The 18,952-nt window shown below is 36.8% G+C and overlaps 1 protein-coding gene across 9 annotated transcripts in view; it reads left to right on the top strand.

Annotated features, from left to right (window-relative positions):
• Positions 1-18,952, top strand: part of tnika (TRAF2 and NCK interacting kinase a) — a 118,087-nt gene that overhangs the window by 15,633 nt on the left and 83,502 nt on the right. The window lies entirely within an intron of this gene.

The raw sequence follows: 18,952 nt of genomic DNA, 5'->3' as shown, positions 1-18,952 counted from the left end.
GTGCTTGCTGTATGTTCCTTGAATACTTCACGATTTGTTGCAGTTGCTTTGTTAATGTGTTGTATCTCAATATAGACTGATTTCTTAAATTCTTTTACATATTCTTTTAATTTGATAGATTTTAAGAGTATTCGATTTCAGTGTCTCTTCTTGGAAGATTGGAATCCTTTTGCGTTTATAAACTGGACCTTATTGATTTAAAATCCATCCCATTATCTGAAAACAAAACACACAGTCATAACGCATGATCTTACCAGAGTATGTAAAAGGCAAGAAACAGATGTGGCATTAAACATTACTCTTCCTGCTTTCTTGGTGTATTAATAATTTAGTTTCACAAATTTACAGAAGCATTCAGCTGAGAAGATGGGTTTTAGCACTATCTCTTAGGGAGCTGACACTTTGAAAGCATAAGCTGCTTTTTTTTACAACCCTGTGGGAATTGTCCACTGGAATGGAAATCCATGGCTTTCAATCTTGTATTTGAATGGAGACTGAGGGGTGGAAGAAATGAACAACTGAGACTTGCCATCCAAAAGATCGGTCTTTTTGTGCATATTACTTGAAACCTGCTTCTCTCCTGTGTGCGCGTGTTTCTTCAAATCAAATATATTGGCAGACTTTAATGAAATTGGCTGCTTTCTCTTTTTTGCTTAGTCCAAGTGCATGTCAAAAGAGAAACATACACTCTGCTCTCTGGACCAGAGTTTTCAAGTAAGTGTCTTAGTAATGTGACCAGGGACACTGTCCTGTTGGAGGTGAGGCAAGGCCGTGACTTAACTTGGTTATGGGAGATCATGTGGAACTTTTCAAAAGAAAACGGTGTTAACCCCACTGTCCTGGTTCAAATTCACTTTTGAGCTTGAACAGTCTGGCTTTCCTTAAATTCTCCATTCATTCAATTGGAGAAGCAATTTCTCTCTTCTCTACCTGGTGTGGTGTGGTAGAGCTCTTGGCACTTAATGGCTTCATTTTAGTGGGGGATGACTTGCATTCCCTCTCGTGTGTAAAGTACTTTGGCTTGAAAATCACTGCACAAATGCAAGCAATTCCTAATAATAATAATTAATTTAACAAGCTACGCAGTGCAACTAGACTGAAAGACAGTCATGTTTTTTTAGTACTTTTTAGTAACAGTTTGACAAATTTTGAAAGATTATAGATGTTGCACATATCAACATAAAGGGATAAACTTTGGAATAGAAAAGCAGACAGAATCTGGTTGTCCAGGTCCCTTAATTCCTACTGGGCCAGATGCCGTCCAATTATTAAGGGTTATAAATGTTTGCAGTCTCAGTGGCTTAGGATGTACTTCTACTGTACAGGTTATAACAGATTAGGATGTTTCTTTTTATGAATGCAGAAATTACGAGTTGTTATTCCTCCCACTTTAAGTGCATTTACAACTTGGGTTAGTACATTATCCATGATCAATTTTAATGCATTTCTAGTGTTTGAGGGAGTGAACTAAAAGATTTTACAAACTGATATTGAGATATTATATACTGATTGTTTGCAGTTCTTGCAATAATTAAAATTCACACTCATAGTGACAAGTTGACATCCGTTATTATAAATCAGGAAATGTAGTCGGGAAGAAGGGCATTAGTGGTCTCTACAAATGGAAGCCACAATTCATCTCGTTCTTGACAGTTTTGTTACTGAAAACCACCCTGTACTTTTTATGTAAAACCAGTAGGCAAGAGAAGCATGCTATTCTTTTAGGTACATTAAAAGGAAGGCAAACGCTGTGTCTCAAAGATGACAGTATCTTATTCGATTTCATTTGCAAGTCAGTAGTGCTGCAGGTGTCTGGAACAAAAAAGCAGCTTCTCTGTCACTTGAAACGGCAGCATCTCAATGAGTGATTTGCATAGGGAGCACATTCGATTTCAGAGCAATTTGTTATGGGAATCCAACTAATTCACTCCTTGAAATAACTCTTCCCAACCTCCAGTGTTTTTTTTTTAATTCATTCTTTTCAGTCTTAGCTAGCAGTGCTAGAGCTCTCTCCTTTTATGTGGAGAGCAAAAAAAAAAACTGGAAAAGAGGACCAGCATGGGGACGGGCTGTGAGACCAAATGCTTTACATTAGTGGTAATGTTGTTTAAATCCATTTACCTCTTCAAGAGTGTGTGTAAAAGCTGCACTCGGCTTATCCCACAGACCATTTTTCCACGAGGAGAAAACAGGCCGGCTTCTCTGACAGGTAAAAGTATAATTGGGTCACTGGAACAAATAATGTCAATTTCTTCACTCCCATTTGGCATTATAGCTGGAATGTGTCCCATCAGTGCCCACGCATATCCCAACATTATGCACGTCTTAGTAGTTGCTGCGCTCTGCATTTAGGATTTGACTCAATTTCCTGTGCTGTAACAATGTTAGAGGTTGTGCACACAAAACGGAAAACTTCATTTGTTTGAAATTGATTTTTTTTTCTGAGAATACACACCTGTAAATTTACCCCCATATAAAACATTAAAATCAGGAGCTCCGTGTAAATAAAATATTTGTAATGGCTACTTCAAATCATGTCTAGGTGTGAACAGATAAACTGTTTTTTTAACACAGGGAGTAACTACTGTACGTACTGTAACTGTTACTTTACGCTCAAATATTATTATTCATTTATACATTTATCCAGAATTGATTAAACTATGTTGTGAACCTTCAGATTTCTCTGTCCAATCCCTGTCTCCCTAATTTATTTTAGGATGCAGAGTTGAAAGAAGAAGATACTCTTAGTAAAAAAATAAAAAGCTTAGGAGCCTCTGTCAAGCTCACTCAGGATAACACAGAGTAAATAATCTGCAACAGTAGCGTGCTTTCCATTCACCGTTTTAAATTTGCCAGGCCTGTAAACAGAGTAATTCCATGGATTTTTAACAAGATGTGCTTTTAAAATAGTCAAAGGGAGCAGGGTGACCTCACACCGTCTTGTGAAGATGAGGGCCGATGTGTTGCCCACGGTCAAGTGTCACTGGAAATCACACAACCTGGGATGTTGGAGTCGTCCACACTGTCGTCAGCGTCAGGGGGAGGGGAGCAGTATTCCCCCGGTGTGACCTGGCAGAAATAATTTGGTCTTTTATCACTTGTCTTCAACACAGAAATGAAAACTGAGGCGCATAATTATATCAGACAATTAGCTAGTTAACCCCTAAGTTAAATCAAAAACCCAGGAGGGCAACCTCTCTTTCAGTGTTTGAGTATATTGGCTTTTGACTTCGATCATCAGGAAGCCAAGTTACTTTGCCAAGCCAGGATTTGATTTTTGACGATCTGTGGTGTCTTACAAAGTGACGTACACAAAGAACAAGGAAAGTTTTGAACCTGTTTCTGCATGAAAAGAAATGTCTAGTTCTGTGCTATTGCATGAATTACACAAAAGAAGGCAGATTAATGGAAATGTGTTTGTGTAATTAAGTTTAGGTTAATTGTTCTTACTCTTGTTTGTTTCTGTTCAAAGTCCTTTATCATAAGATATGCGCTTGCCTACTTCAGGAGAAATGTTTTGCCACACACTTTCAAGAGATTGAACTTGGACTTGTCTTGATCGTAGTAGAATTCTCAGCTTTGTCAAAACAGAGAAGCTATTGTGTTTCCATAGATTATTAGAGCTTTAAGATAATTGAAGACAACTTTGCCAGTCACACAATACAGTATATACTGTAGATGGATGAGAGGAAGCCTGTATGGTTGTAGGCTGGGTTAGCTCAGTGGCTTAGGCATTTTTCTGTGAGCCCTCTAGTGTGTTTGCTCAAAGTGGTGAAACTGGGTAAGGCTGTACTGTACAGGACACATCCTGCCACCTGCGTGACGGGCACTAGAAATTTTCTTTCTAGTGAAGAGTGGCCAAGTTCTGCTATCAGGGCAGCGTGTGGCAACACAGAAATAGTGAATTTTGTCAAAACATTTTTCTCAGGATGTCAGCCTCATAACAAAACCTTACACAACAACATTGTGTGCCTAAAATCAAAAGTTGCTTTTCAGTCTCCTGTATCTGTAATCATCCTCTTCCCACACTTTACCATGTAAAACATACAATTTCTAGTCATGCGTCCTGAGAACATTTTCTGCACTTGTGTATAAAATAAAATACACGTTTGGATGTCGTTTGTGTAGAAACCCAAAACTGTGTGTTTTGTTCCAATTCTGTTTTCAGCTAACCAGTAAAATAAGTGTGATTTTTGAAGCTATATTAGAACACACTGACCTATTTTTTGTTGTGCTATTTTTTAAAACCACGTGCCTTTCACCATGTACGTGTGGATGAGATGAAGATGTTTTAAACTTAAATAATATTGAACCTCTTTTTTTCCCATTTGTAATGTTTTAAAAAATAGGCCTTGTAGGACTATTAAGAAATTAATCTTTTATACAGACAATTTTCTTGGTTTGCGAAGGCAAACATCAGCCTATACGAGGTTTGTAGATTAGTATTAATGAAATATTAAATTGAAATATATCTTTTGAATTTGGTATTAGTTTTGTACAAGGATAGGTCTAAATTGTACAGTCCAGTAAACATTTTAACAATGAACATGGGGTTCACAATCAGTAATGGAAAAAACAGTATTTAATATTGGTTAATCTTTTAGAAGATCTTTCACCTTATAACTATCCATTGTAAATTCAATTGCTCTACATCTTTTCAATACATACTACATGTTGAAACTGTGACTATTATTTGATTCTTTGTTTTGTTATTTGTAAAACACTTCATTTGGACCTTATTAATTAAATGTGCAGAAAAGAGTTTAAAATGCAGGACAGGGTAAATGGTCTTGAGCTGCTTGTCAGTTAGGTAAGAGATTGTGCTGGTCGAGAAGGGTGTTGTTCTCTGGGAATTTGACTTTGTGAATCTGGTGTTGTGCTAGTTGAAAGGAACACCCATGAAGCACGTTGGAGATAAGATGATGTATGGAACAAGGTATTGATCTCAACTGTAATTCTGTTTATTACACCATTAGGAAGAAAGTTGTTTTGGAATGTGAGGGATATTTTTTCATCTTGACAACTTTATAATAATTCTCCTAGTGCAAGGACCTGTATTGTTTGGCAAGGGAGCAGATAAAAGGGAGTGTGAGATACATACATACATAGTGCAAGAAATTAAACCAGTGGTAAAAAAACAAGAATGATGTAGGGTCCATATAAGCAAGTAAACCTGACTTGTTCAAAAGCTATTCTCTGGAGTTAAACTTCAATCTTCAGTATAATAAAATACATACAGTAATACTGACAAGTTTTAAAAGCGTTTACTTTGTATTATGCTTTTACAAAAGCCTTGTAAAATCAGTATATAAGCAATAATAAAACAGGTGTAGTTGAAAATTAGTCCCAAAGACCCTGGTTTTGGAAGCCAGATTACTTGGTTTGATTAGGATTTCCTTTGGATTACTTTTGGAAACTCTTGAAAATGCAATTCATGTACATACCTCAGGCCCGATACGGTAAGTTGCTTACAGATACCCAAGCTGTATGCTGATATTTTCACCACAGTGAAGGCATAATAATGATAATTATCAATTATTATAAATATTTATCGATTATTAAAAATAATTAAACTAAAAATATTAAACACAATTTTAGTAAAAAGGTCTTTCCATCACTTGAAATGGGCTGGATGTCTGGTTTCAAACAGGCTCAGTGTAATTGTGGCTAAAGTAGTTGAATTCTCTTTATTTCTTTATTGTTTAGTAGATGACGAACTAATAATCTAAAACCTAATGCTAACAACCACCTGCATGTGGATAGATTTGGAAATACCTAATTTTTATTATCCCTGTGGAACTGGACATTTTTATTATCACTGCTGAACTTTGAATTGGAAACCATATCACACTTGACTCCTAGGTTTTGTCAAACTGGCCCATACCTTCACAGAATAACATGTGCAGGAGATGAACCATGACTGACCAGAACTGCAGGCAATTTTTGATTGCATTAACAGAGGAGAAACTACACAAGGTCAAACTATGGAAGCATGTTGGTGCAGTGACTGCTCTTTCCAGGATTGCAGATTGGCATTCCCACACTGGAACACAGTGATGTGTATGTAATAGTACAGTACATGTCAGGTTTTGTCATCTGAAATCTAAAGAAAAGGCAAGTAACAAATTTCAAGCAGTATTCTTGTGTTCTGGCTGATTTCTTGTAGTGTCATACCAATCAATGTAAAGTCCACTCATCTTTATGGGGTGGTGGGTGCAGGCTGAGGTTGTATGAAATATGAAGCTGAAAGGGTGTAAAAACTGATAAGAGTAGGTGTGTTTGTGTGACTGCTTGTCCCTGGAGAATATGGCATCTGCAGATTTATTTCTCCATTTTGTTCTCCTCAGATACTGCAGACTGTAACTTTTCCAGTCTGATTATAATCTAACCGCAGAGCTCTGAACCTAATATTCCACAGTCACATTTGTCATTTTGCCTCATGAATCTGTTCTATGGGTTTAGAAAGCTCAGTATATCACCACGGTTGAAAACGTTGGGAGGGACTATGTTAAATTATGTATGTTCACCTTCTGGGTGTTCGGTACATGAAGAGCTAGTTTTGCATGAAAAGGAGGAAATGTTTTACACCTGATGATTCCAGGATGTACATGAACTTAAAAGAATGTCTTAATTTGTTTTCTGAGTATTTGAAAACAATTACCCCATGTACACCAAAAGCACTTTGGAGGAATGAGGCTTCTGTACAGTTTTTATTTTCTTGTTTCATAACTAATTGTCTGAGAAAAAAAACATTTATTTCATACTCTTAATTACCTATTCATAAAATTCTGATGAAGAAAATAATTACAATGTATGCAAAGTCCAATATATTCTTGTGTAATTTATGCAAATGAATTTTTCAACTTTTCATTTTCATCTTATCTGCAACACATGAGCGAAGAAGCATTTCATTTTCTGTTACACGCTGAGAATACTTTTGGGGTTTTGGAGTATCCTGCTTTCTAGGCTTAGAATTGTACAGTTTTTCTGGACGGAAAGCAGCAACACTTAAGAATGCAGTACAAAATATTGCACAGTGAAACATATTACTTTAATAAAGTCAAGGACATTTCTAGAAAGACATGCAAAAGTAGTTTGAGATTTATTGCACCTTAAATATACTTTTGTTCCAGATAGAATGAAACATTTTCATACCTTGACTACATTTTATTTTTGTACTCAATTAGTAGCCTGGAGGTCATACCACATTTGCCCAGTTGCGTTTTGAAGTTAACTTGGTCTATTAGAATCCAATATTGTTAAAGGGGACCTGCAATGCTATTCTTATAATTCAGGGTTATACAAGAATCAGCATTGATGAGTGCATTTCAAAGAACAATAAAAGTAAAATGCACACAATAACGTGTAAAACCTACAATTAACATCACAAAATAGACTAAATATCCAAGTTTGCGATTCAGAACAAGGCAACAAAATTTCCACTGACGTGTTGTGGTCCAATGACATTGTAAAGAAGCAGGCTTGTGAAGACACCTTTTAATACAATAGTAATATTGCTCTCGACGAGGTTTTGTCAACACATACAAATTACCTGTTTGCATGCAGATCACATTGGAACATTTCTGTGGTGAAATGTCTGCTGCACAACCTGTCCTTACTCACACGTATATCACATTACTTTAGTCATTACAGTGATTAGTGAGCAGGAAGGGCCCCATCACATTGCAGTTTGCTCAAACGCTTGCTCTCGTCCATGGTGAGACCAGGGGTTTGGGACAACATGCCGACTTACAGTTCTTTTTACAAAGTTCATGATTTTGTGCTTAATTCAGAATTTTTTACATTTTTGTATAATTTCTATAAAGTCAGTGAATTTATTTTGTTACTGTGATTTAATAACCGGTCTGAGAAATTGGGACTGCAGATCCCCTTTAAACTACAAAGGTTAAAGATTAACTGAAGCATTAGAGCAGCATTTGGCCATTGTCATGTGCACTGGAGGTACACTTATATTAATTACTGTATATGTAGGTTGAAGTGTTGCCTGTTGATTTTTAAGCAGTGTTGGCAGCTGATAGAAATATTATCAGAATGGTAGATAACTTCATGTTAGCCATTATTGGTGGGGGAAAATACCTTCAGAATTTCAGGAAACAAATATGCAATGGAACCAATAGGATCTTAAATACTAATGCTGGAAAATGTTAGTATCAACAATTCAGGGGTATGGCTGACGATTTTTGTACTGCTTAGAAGAACAGTGTCCCATTGGAGCTACTTCACAAAGAAGGCAGACAAGTGAAATTCTCAATTAAAACCTCTTACCCGGCTGGTATTATCATTACATCTACCTCTGTTCTGCTTGGGACTCTTTTCTGAATTTCTGAGATTCCAGCAGGGAGATAAAAATCAATACGTGGCTGTTTTTCCTCCTGGCAGTTTAAAGATATTCAAGCCCGTACATGTACAGCTCACTTCGCAGTAATAGCAGATGGTATTAACAAGAAGGGGGGAAAACTAAGCAACTGCATTTAACTGGCTGCTTTGTTGCTGTTTTTTGTTTTGAATTGTAAGAGAAGATTTCCAGGAAGTCTTCAAGCCACTTCTACCTATCCAACCTGTTTACGATCAAGGAAAATCAACCAAATTTCGATACGTCAACAGAAAATTCCTCATTTTTTCAGTGTCATTTAATCCAGAATTTGAAATGTTTTCATTTTGCTCAAATCTGCCATTTAAACAATGAAGGTTATTTGAACTTTATAATACAAAACAAATTGTGACATAAGTCAGATGTGAGCTTATGGTCTTTATAATATGAGTCACATTGCATCCTCAAGCAAATAAGTGCTGAGCAAGAACCTTAAGAGCTTTAAAATAGGTTCAGATTCTTGGATGGACTTGCGAAAGAGGAGCGGAGTCATTTTACACAGTCATTTTACACTCCATAAATCTACAAAATATTTTAGAATCAATACAAAAAGCAGTGTTTTCTTTTCATCCTTTATGCAAGCAATAAAACAGCAGAATTATGAACTGCTATTTATAGATTACAAATCCAGGCGGACCACTTCAGGGGGATGTTATAGTCACTTTGTAAGGACTTTATAAAATTTAAGGTTTGTGTGCTGGGTTCCTCACACTAAAATATTAACTTCTGAATTGAGCAAATTTTATTTAGGAAGAATCCAACTATGGCCTCTCCAGATATATCAGGTTTAAACTGGAAAATCTGAAATGGATTAAAAAAGGACTTTAGAAACGTCAGCCTTGAGGTCTAGTTACCATTGTTAATTAGTTTTGAATAAAAAAAGTTCTGCTTAGTTTTCAGTTGTTTTTATGCAGTAAATCTTTCCAAACTTCTTTATATCATATAAGTCAGATTTTCTCCAAGTCCTCTTTGGTCTTCTGCCTTTCCTTATTAAAATCCTAAATTCCTGTATAAGCCAAGTCTTTTTGTGAGCAGTGGAGTCTTTAAAGAGACTGTCCATTTAGATTGGAGTCTCCTGTTGTAATGCCTTATGTTGTGTGCTACTGTAAATGCTCAATTTCAGTTCCTCTTGCATCATGTTTTGTGAGATGATCTCGTCCTATCCTGCCTCTGGTTCAGTTGTTCCTGTGTTGCCTTGCTTGTTTACTGAAATTATTTTTCCACCTGAGCCCAAGTCCTGCTCCTCTCTTTATCATCAGCGAGTTTCGTTGCGTCCACTTGAATAAAACAAATATCCTGGGCACAGATTCCTTTAAAAAACTATTAAGGTTTCATACAAGCTCTTAAAATAGAAAATACTGTTATAACATGAATTATTTAAACCTCTCCCTCTGAATATTTGATAGGTTTCTGTGTTGGAGCTCTCTTTTGTAAGCTTCAAGACAGAGCTAGGGTGGGCTGTCTTAAAAGCAATAGATCCAGGACAGTTGACAAGTGATGTCAAGGTGTTCAATCAAGGGTGAGCTGCTATGATACAGAACATGTACTGTATCTGAAGAAACTGTAGCATTACATAAGAGGTGCCTTTCTTCAGTTTGTCGTCTCATTTCCCAAGAATCATCTTGCCATTTCTGCATTCTTGGCTTCCTGTGAGTCTGATTGATTTGTACTCTCATTTAGGACAGTATCTTTAATCAAGGTGTTTCAAAGCAGGTGATCAGAGGGTTAATTCATTGCCACATGTCTTATGATAGCAGTGCACATCCCAAGCACTTCTTTAATGTTCCCAGGGTACATGCTGTACAGTAGATGTTGCAAATTGTTGCCAACACGACCTAGTCTCTTCTTTAAAAGGGTGCTATTTGAGATTTATAAACCGTATTTGACCTCTTCCGTTTTATGTCCATGCATATTTGCATATTTGTTGGTCTAATTCAAACAAACCTGTCTGGACCCAGATTTTACCAGTACTGCGAAGGTTTAGCTGTTTCAACCTGTCATCATAAGTCCTGCACCTCCAGAATGCTGTGAGAAAGCCTAGTAGGCATGTACTGTACCTTATAGCAATTTTTCCCATTAACAAAAGGAACAGACGTCTTTTTTAAGGTGTGGTTTTACTAGTTAACTGCACAATTTATTAACCACTTGCCTTGTATCTGAACATTCCTGTTTACCGTGTCTGCATGGAAAGACCTGCCTGCTCCACTTCCTTTAGTTAGGCATGGTGAAGTGTTATTGGTAGCACACCAGCTGGCACCAGATGCCAGTAGGAGAAATTGAGTGTGCTTTGGGTGAGCTTGCGAACTGCTCTTCTTGGTGCATGTTTCTTTTGCTCCAGTGTGTTCTGTTGTTACTTCATGTTTAATAGTAGTCAAATGACAGGTTGACTACAAATGAAAACCGAGAGAGAGAGACATCTCCTGAATAATTACAATTACAATGTACAGTAGGTTCCCTTGTTTCATGTTGGTACCCTGAAGGCTCAGTGAACACCAGCAGCAGATATTAAAAACATTGGAGACAATGGAGCTTGGTAAAATGCCACTGCTAAATAAATGTTTTTATTCTTCTGATAACTTTGTGTGGTCTTTCAGAGATTGCCTGAACCCAGGAGTGAGGAATTGTGACAAGGAAACAAGCCAAAATTAAACGATTTCTCTCTTTTGCCACCAAAGCAATGAAAATGTGTTTACTGGCCCATTTACTCTATCTTCCCTCGTATTTTGTACATTTCAGTATATGAAAATGGTCAATTCAGTGTACATAAAACACCATATACAGTAAGACATTGCCTAAATATTAAAAATCTGCAAACCTCTGTTTTTCCCCAAAAAGTTTCTGCAGCAGATGGTATATATTCTGAAAATACATTTTAACTAACAGTTCACAATTTTTCTGTAATTGCAGTCTATTTTAGGTTTCATTTTGCTATGTAAAATTACCATTTGTGCCTCCAAAAAAAAGCTTCAATAAGTTTGCTTGTTTCTGTTCAATGTTTGTTGTTTCATATAAACCTATGACTAACACTATAACTTGTGAAATTACATCTGTGAGTAATACATCTGAGGAATTCTTATAATCAAGTTCAAACATGCAAATCATGTAAGATCATGCTAATGTTAAATCCTAACTTTGGGTTGTTGGGAAGAAGTGTGTCACGTTTTCTTGAACATTGAACACAAAACAGTGCAATTTTTAATGTGACTTATCCGTTTAAATCCATTGTAAAAACTAGTGCTTGGAGAAAACAATTCATTAAACAATGTACATCATAGACTGAAAGTATTAGAGATGATGCTTGAGATGATGATTAAAGATGCTTGAGAAAAAATGTGACAGATTTTGGATTGTTATTCTGAAGCCTTTAAGTTTAAATTCAGAATTTCAGCATGATAAACCATTTAAGAGATATTGGACTCTATCACAGGTATAATTAAAATTGATAACTCTAAATATGTTTTTTGTTTTGTCTGGTGTCCGAAAACTCCCAACAATGGAGATTTCAAAGAAGAATGGATCCAGGCTTTTGTGTGGTACTGTATGTTTATAACATTGTAATACAAATTGAAAATGTGAAAAAGTATAAAAATGGAAGTCTTAAAAAATAAATTTGTATGGTATTTGCATGGGTATTCGAAAGCATACTGTACTTATATTGTTACGCAATTGCATAATTATTGCAAAACATTTTAAATAAAGTGCTTAAAGTAAATTTACCTTTTTCTGCACTGTTGTTACTTTCTCTGCTATTTCCCCAATAACACTACTTCTAGATTCCACAAAGTCTGCAGGATAATTATACCTGTGCAACATTTTTGTAATTACTTACAGTAGCTGCTCAAGATTTACAATATAACAAATACTTTATGTTGTTTATAGTGTTTGTGCACAACAATGGCCTCTGTGCAAGCAATATCAATGTGGTATGAAACAGTGAAACCATTCTGTAAATAGTTTTGGAATGCCATTGGTGTCTGAAGCAAACCATTTTGTGTGTGATGGATGTTTTTTTGGATGATTATGTACTTGACTTTTTGGAGGTACTTTCTATTTATATGTTTTTTTTTCATTCGGGGGAAATGCAGTACAATATTAACATATTATATCAAATACAGAAAATACTGAATGTTTCAAATTTTGACTTGAGTTCTAGTGTGACATGCTTCTACATATCCTGTAGATAAGATTTAAAGAAAAGCTTGAAGTGTTTGAAATGTTGCTTGTCACAGATGCTTACAGACCTAAAAAGCCTTCTACTATAGTTTCTGTTTTTTGCATCCTATAATGCATGGTCCATCATGAGCTTTGAGAATCACCTGTTGAATTATGATAACTTCTGTCACATCTTCTCTTGTTTAAACTGAAAAATGTTTATTACTATACAACAAATCTTTCAGACCTGCTGTCATTTGGTTTTTTGTTCTTCTTGACTAGAGTGGTCTTTTTTTAAAGATTTTCAGCATACGGATTGTACTGTATGTACTGTATCTCTTGTGCTGGGGATGTGAGAGAAGGGCAGGAGTGTCTCAACTGGTTCTGCTGTAGGGCTTGTCTCTTTAGGGGTCTCATCTGTGTCTCATGTCTTTCCTTTGCAGTGCTCATAATGGATTAGGGGTAGAATTAGGAATTGTTTTGAGACTGCAACTGTTTTTTGAAAGAAATGTCAGCAGTTACATCCAATTACATCCAATGCCTTTTCCTGATTTTTCAAACAAAGACAGCGGTTTTACTGCCTTGCTTGGATTTTACTTGGTTATCTGCAGTTCATAGGCCCCCATAGGCCTGTGTTTTTTTTTGTGCTGGAGATTTCTTATGAGACGGAACAGGAGACAACCAGTCAGGTTCCCTGCTGTTCTTTCAAATGTAATTTTGCCGAATGAGTCACAAGCTTCTTGGCTTGTGTCGCTTTTAATCGCCTTTATTTGTTTTTCTCTTTGTGATTCAGTGCCACCTTTGAAATGAATACCAAAACTGCTGTTGTGCTTTCTGTGGGAAAAAGGGGGAATGAAACGTAAAAACAATATAAGGACATAGTAAAGCTATGGCCTTAAAGCTGAATGAAGTACTAGGCACTTAATAGAATGTCGTTCACTGAGCAAACTCCTTATGTTTGCTAGAATGTCCTTCACTGTTAAATCTGGTAAGCTTGCACTGTATGCTGCATTTTAGTTTTCTTGCATGGAAATAAATGCTGAGGTCCATTACAAGGATATAAATGGAAGATTTGATTTGCTTCCCATGCCATCTGTTTCGTGGTTTTCCATTAAGTTGAGCACATTTTCCTCACAATTCTATCTAGTGACGGGGACAGAACAAAAAGTGGTTTATCCTGCGCAAAAAGGTCATGTTGAATGCTGAACTTTGTCCTAACAGTCTGTCCTTTCCACAAAGTAATCCTGTTAATCTGTGCACTTGAGGAGACCGTTAACAAAACTGAGGGTTTTACTTGCACTGAAAGTTTGCTTTAACTTTGACTGCAGAGGACATTATTTCTTGTTCTCCATCAAGCCCTCTTTTCATTTGAAGGTTCAATAACATTTTCAGATTTGGGACTGAGGATGTGTTCAAGGGGAACAGATGAGTTTCCTTGCTTCTGGGTTTTATGCAGTACAGCGTCTATTGAACACAGTACATGCTGTTTGCTCCACTAATCATGTGTATTTTGAGGAAAAATGGGCTCTCTTAATTCTTGGTGTGATTTTCTTTATTTGAAAGGCAAGGAGGTTTTAAGAATATTATTATTTTGGATACAGAGACTTTTTGGAGTGGTGGCATGAATTTGTATGGAAATATGTACTGTATGTTTGCAACTAAATTATCCAAATTTGACATTTTTATATCTATGTCCTGATGCTCCTATCTAAATTTAATGACCCAATAATAAAGGCTCAGTACTACAGGACAGACTGCACAGATGAAGTCAAAACTGGCCTATAGTTGCTTAAGATTTTTAAGATCGTATTTCTGAGACTACCATAAAAGATGATAGCATGTCATTTTGTGATTTCATTTCATACCGTTATGCTCCAGAAATATTTCACTCTTGTCTTGTTTTTACTTTACATATTGTATCAAATTTTGAATATAATGGAAAAAAATAGACTTGGTGGCCAGCTTAGATGAGTCTTGGATACAAATCTGATGTCAATGTGTTACATAATCTGCCTTCTACCTAAGTCTTCATTCTTCCCAAATGTTCACTGGTAGTGGCCAATCTAATTGCTTAAGCAGTAAAATGTCAATCTTTGTCATGTATTGCAGCATATTTTCATTTCTTTACTGTTTTGTTATGAATATCTACCGCTTTTATTGGGTTTTTTGCCTGTCAGCAGTTACCCAATAGAGAACAGGAAGGAGTGAGTGGGGGTGCATGTTGGCAGGACAAAGTATGAAGGCAGGTTGTGCATGAATGATATGAAGCATGGGAAGTAATTGGATAATGAGCTGAATGGATTAGAGAAAACAGATAAGCTTACTGTAGATCAGCTCCTGATTCCCAGGGGTTCCTTTCACTGATGTTGTAGTCCTCATCTGCTATTTCTTCTCTTTGTTGAAAGTTTTGCTTTGGATGCAATATCTGAACTGCTCTGCATGTCTCTGTTTTTAATGGACTACATGCTTAATTTACTAAGTCTAAATGGTAATAAAGCAAGCCCCCAGTGTGCTCTTCCCTAACAGATGATAAACGCTGATGTTTACTCCAGCACAACCTTGAGCTAACAGCCTTTTTTGCATCCTTTTGCCATTAGCCTTTGAGATGTTCACGTATTAAGAACAACTGAGATATGTAGGTCTTAAAGATTGCATTTTAAAGTAGAGCATATTTTTATTACAAAAAACATTTTGGTATGGTTTTTGTCCATGTAGAAAATGCCACTGTGCACTGGACACATGATTCTAAATACTGTAGTTAATGTAAAGATTAAGTTGTGGTTACGAACAGGTCAAGGATTAAGTTTTTTTTAAATGCTTAAACATAGCTGGTTCGTCATTCCAGTGCTGATAGGCATTGGGAACTCTGGTGGTCCAGTGGTTAAATGATACCATCAAGAGCAAACATGGGACACTGCTGTCTGTCTCACTTTGGGGTGACTCTTCTTAACCTGGCTGTACTCTGCACTTCAGGTGGTAAGTAACACTGAGGATTATGAGGTTCTCAAACGAAGTAACTATTTCATTATTCATGCACAGTAGTTTCATAAAAATGTAGTTTCATAAAAATGTAGTTTGCAGTTAGGAGAAAAAAATCAGAACAGCTTGCTGGAAAACTGAGCTCCTTCATCTGCTTTGCCAGTATCTTAGTGTCTTCCCACGTGTTTATTACCTTTTTTTGTCATGGCATTTAAAAAAAAAATGTTTTTCATTCATCTGGTTTTAAATTGAAATTTTTTTTTTGAGTTCTTTGCTTATTGTTAAAACCGTGCCTTAGATAAGGTTAATTGCTGTAGTAATTCAATAAATTAAACATTCAGGGCTTGAGGAAAAAAATGGAAGGCTAATATTGCTGAAATGAAACACAGCGACTCATTAAAAAAATAAATGTTCTGAATTCGGTTCATTTGGAATAATTCTCCTTGATTTTCTGCCTAATGTTTTTCAATTTTTCCATTTCCAATAGATTTGTAGTTTTGTTGCCAAGCAGTTGGCATTTATGCTGCTGTAATATATTTTTCAAAGTGTCTGAATTGTTTCATTTTTGCTTTATAAATTTGTGGAAGAGCAACAGTCTTGGTCCTGAACTCTTATGCTTACTAGATAAAGGAAATGATCTATAGAGTATTAATGATTAGATGAGTATTTTTGATTACTCATGAACAATTCTTTCATGCCTAGAAACTGTGACTTTATTGTAGTCCTGACTAGAAGGTATTTGCTGAGCTGTCCTACAGTAGGTTCACAATACTCTATAGAACTAGAAGCCGTTGTTAAAAATCACTTAAATCTAAACATAAATCTAAAATTTCCTTGACCCTGTTCTGTTCTTGTATTTGATGGTATTACAGTATACAGTATATTAAGTAGAAGCTAATTTTATAGATGCTGTACTTTTATTGACAACATGAAATGGAGATGTATATTCTTGTCTCTCCTTTGTCTGGTGCAAGATAGATTTTAGATTAAGCACCGAGTCAAGTTAAGACAGTGCTGATCAGTCAACAGCTGGTGAAAGAAGAACACACCCAAATTCACAGTCATACGTGCAGGGAGTCCTCTTCTTCGCTACCTATCCAACTGACCCGTGAACTGTGTTATGTGGTACAAGATCAGCAGCAGCTGTGCCCAGTCCCATTCATCAGCCAGCTGTACATTTGGCAGCTATGAATCTGTGAATACCTACCCATTAACCCATTTCTTTACCCCCTCCCCTGGGGCATAATATTCTGGTTTACACCCCAGCGGAGTGGGGAGAGGAACCTTGCCCTAGTTTGGGCATGAATGCATTCCCATGTGTCAATAATAGATTTATTGTGTTGTGTAATACAAAATATCTAATCAACAAGTGTCTGCAAGGTTTCGAAATAAGTCTGTATTTTTCTCTTATCTCTGAGACCACAGCTCGGAGATAATTGCAGCTCCCAAAACTGAGCTGCTTTGTATCTTCTGTGCAGCCTGTGAACAGTACCCACCTGCAGCATCGGGAAAAAAAAAGCACCCCGGTTCAGTTTTCTTTTTTTTTTTAGCTCTTCAATCATGTGCACTGAAATAGACATTTGCAGCCAGTTAATGCTGTGTCATTTATCTCTAGGATCCTGGGCAGACTGTGCATGTACTGTAATATGGTAAAACTATTTTTTACTCTACCAGCAGCTTATCAGTGAAGGAAGCAGGGTATTACAACACCAATCCGTCTTTGCAGATGGGAGAGTGTGGTTTGGGGTCCTGTTCTTAGAGAAAGCGAAAGAGAGGGGGAGGGAGAGTGGAGAAACAAATGTAAAGAAAAAGTTGATGGTTAGGAACTGTGCTTTAAATAGCACACAGATAATATTAAGCAGCTGGGGCTCAATAAGACTTTGAAATCCTTAGACGCCTTGTTCGGTGGTTCCACCTTCCTGTTTTTTTTTCCTTCCCACTCAAACCTTCTCTTCTCATTACCAAGTGATGGGCTGGATCTTTTTAATTGCAATTGCCCCACTTCCAGATGCCACAGCCTCTGGGTGTCTGGCCTACCATCTGATGCCCCACGTCCTCGCTAATGCCCGCCACCGGATTATGACGCACTCCGCATGCAGCCTCCCGTTGTTCGGGCAGACTGTGAGCCGAGCCTGTCTCCCGCGTTACCCAGAGCAGGCCAGCTGGAGGTGGAGCAGCCTGCGAGTCCGTGTGCCGCTGCTGTCCTCTTTCATTCCCTTCTGCCGTGGGATTAGGAGAGAGGCAGTTCTCGGGGTGAAAGCATGCGAGCTTACAACTAGATCTACCGGAGTAGATCAAAGGTTACGGGGCCCCGGTGCTTTTGTGTTTAATACTGCAGAATGAACTCGTTTGGTTTTTAATTGCTGCTTTTCTGTGTACAGTACATCCTTATATGGTTCTGTCCAAGGATGTGCTGAAATCTGCCTATTGATTTTATGTAGCTGCAGTACTCGGTCATTACTGTACAAAACATTGCCTGCTTGACAGCTGGTGTTGTGTACAGGAAGCGGAAGTGATCTTTGAGAACAGTTGGGAAAAGTAGGATTGGGTTTGGGAATTAAATTCTTGGAGCTTCATGCTGTAAGTACCAAAGGAGGGTTATAGAGCTTTCCATTTTCTTGAACCCTCTGTTGTGCAGCAAAGCAATAAAACAAGATTTGTCATTTTGTTTCGTGCAAGAGAGATCTGAGAAGGCATGAACACTAAGTCTCAAGTTAACAAAGCAGTCATGAACATCAGTTCATGAACCCTTGTCGTGTTTCACGGTGATGTCATTTTTAAGCACCTGTATCCATTTCACATGCTAGTTCAAAGTTAGTTCAAAGGCTTGCAACAATTCTCTGGTCTATATGTCTTTATCATTGTGAAATTAACAAGCTGCGATGAAGATGAATATTAAATTATGTGAACTCTCATGTGAAACCTCAGTACAATTATTTTTATTCAACCTTGAACCCATCTCTTGTAGAGACATAATTCACTGTTTATGCTTTAATAACTTCTGTTAGAAGCAAATGAAGCCAGGTGCAGTTTAAGTTAATGTGATATTGTTAGACTATTTACCGGTTGAGCTCTGGGAATAAAGCACTGAATTAGAAATGACTTTCCTTTGTTAGCAAGCAGTTTTGATGAGATGGTTATAAACTGCTTTGCTACTTGGTCATTCACACCAAACAAAGTAAAGAAAAATCACAACCCTGAAGAAAGCTTAATTCTTTACTCTAAACTGAAAGAAAGTTGAGGAGCTTGTTTTCACTTAGTTCTGCAATACTTTATAACTGTTTTGTATAGAAAATATCTTACTATGGTATGTTCTACAAAGAAGTCTTTTTGTTTCATATATCAACCTAGAAAAAGTAAAACTTAGCTGTTTGAAAACTAGTTTTTGCAAACAATTGTCTTGTTTTAAATTTGCTTATTTAGAATAAT

This window comes from Lepisosteus oculatus, chromosome 13 (genome assembly GCF_040954835.1).
Source record: "Lepisosteus oculatus isolate fLepOcu1 chromosome 13, fLepOcu1.hap2, whole genome shotgun sequence".
In the NCBI taxonomy this organism is placed as follows: Eukaryota; Metazoa; Chordata; class Actinopteri; order Semionotiformes; family Lepisosteidae; genus Lepisosteus; species Lepisosteus oculatus.
Note: the sequence above shows the minus strand (reverse complement) of the source record. Positions and strands in the feature narration are given on the sequence as shown.